We start from the raw sequence: 1,578 nt of genomic DNA, 5'->3' as shown, positions 1-1,578 counted from the left end.
CATTCACCTTCTTCCTCGACTCCTTCTCGACTAGTGCTTTGAATTCACAGAACTTTGAATATGTCTCGCTCTTCTTCTACATGAAGAAGATCCAACACTTAGGAGAGAAATCATCAACAAAAATCACATAATACCTGTGTTTTGTTGTCCAAGCTACTGAGAAAGCACACATCTGTGTGAATTCTCTCAAGGATCGTCGTGGCGCAACTATCCTTCTTGTGAAAGGTGGCTTTCACAAACTTTCCCAAAGTACACCCCTTGCACTGATCTGACTGCGCAAGAGTGCCTTTAGGAAGCCCTGTAGTGATCTACTGCAGTATCTTCAAGGCTCCATGGTGAAGGTGACCGAATCTCCTATGCCACAGCTCGCCATCATCCCGGCTCAACAATCCTTCTGCCTTGCATGCCATTTCTGCGCAACCATCTACATGCAACTGATAAAGGTTCCTCACTCGAACCCCTATCTTCCAGGTTTCTCCAGTTGTTTTGCTGCGCAGGAAAGCCTTTCCCTCTCTGAAAACAACATCATATCCCTTGTCTTCTAACATCGCCACAGAGATAAGATTCTTCTTAAATCCTGGAACATGCATCACTTCCTTCAATAAGAAGGGTTTACCAGACTCCCTCTCAAAGGAAATGGTACCGATACTAGTTGCACTGTATCTACCATCATCGCCCATCTCGATGTGCACTCCAAGGTCTTTGTCCTCCAGATCAGAAAACAAATCTCAATCTCCTGTCATGTGAAAAGACGCACCACTATCCAAGAACCACACCGATCCCATCACACTTGAAACCAAGCATGCGATCAATGAAAAATCAAGCTCAAACTGCGAGGCTAGAGCCTCTCCTGCTGAATATCCAGCAGCTTGCTTGTTCTTCTTCTTCTGTGGACAATTAGTGGCATAGTGTCCGTGCTGGTGACAGTGAAAACACTTCACCTTGGACATGTCCTGCTTCTTGCCTTTCGCACCAGACTGAGAAGCTTTCTTGCTCTTCCCCTTCTTTGCTTTGGCAGCCAAAGCGCAATTTTCTTCATCAAGTCCCCTTAATGAAGATTCGTCCTTGGTATTCCGCCTGATCTCCTCCTGCACAAGATCTGACCAAAGTCTCTCCCATCCTGGCAATTTCTCCTGACCATTGACAGAGTCTTGATAGGAATGCCAACTCTTTGAAAGACCAAGGAGAGCCAAGCTCACCAAGTCCTCATCATCGACAGTCACCCCCACACTTCCTAGCTCATCTCTGCACTGAGTGAACTTTGTGAGATACTTGGGCATATTGTCTCCCTTCTCACATTTGATGTTTCTGAGTTTATCCTTGAGCACCAGCTTCCTCTGATCGCTCTTGCTTTGGAATAGATCTGTCAACACTTTCCGCATCAAGTATGGAGAAGCCTTACCATGAAGGGTGGACACAATGTGATCCTTCACGCCCTCCAACAGAATCCTTTGACACTTTGCAGTCTTCTTTTGCCAAGCCTCAACTGCGGCAGCATCAGTAGGCTTTGGGACCTCAACCTCTATGAACTCCTTGAGCCCATTATCATCTAACACCACCTCCATCCTATCCTTCCAT

The sequence above is a fragment of the Pinus tabuliformis genome, chromosome 4_2 (genome assembly GCF_031772625.1).
Source record: "Pinus tabuliformis cultivar Carrire ecotype Pingquan chromosome 4_2, CPIR1, whole genome shotgun sequence".
NCBI classification, from domain to species: Eukaryota; Viridiplantae; Streptophyta; class Pinopsida; order Pinales; family Pinaceae; genus Pinus; species Pinus tabuliformis.
Note: the sequence above shows the minus strand (reverse complement) of the source record.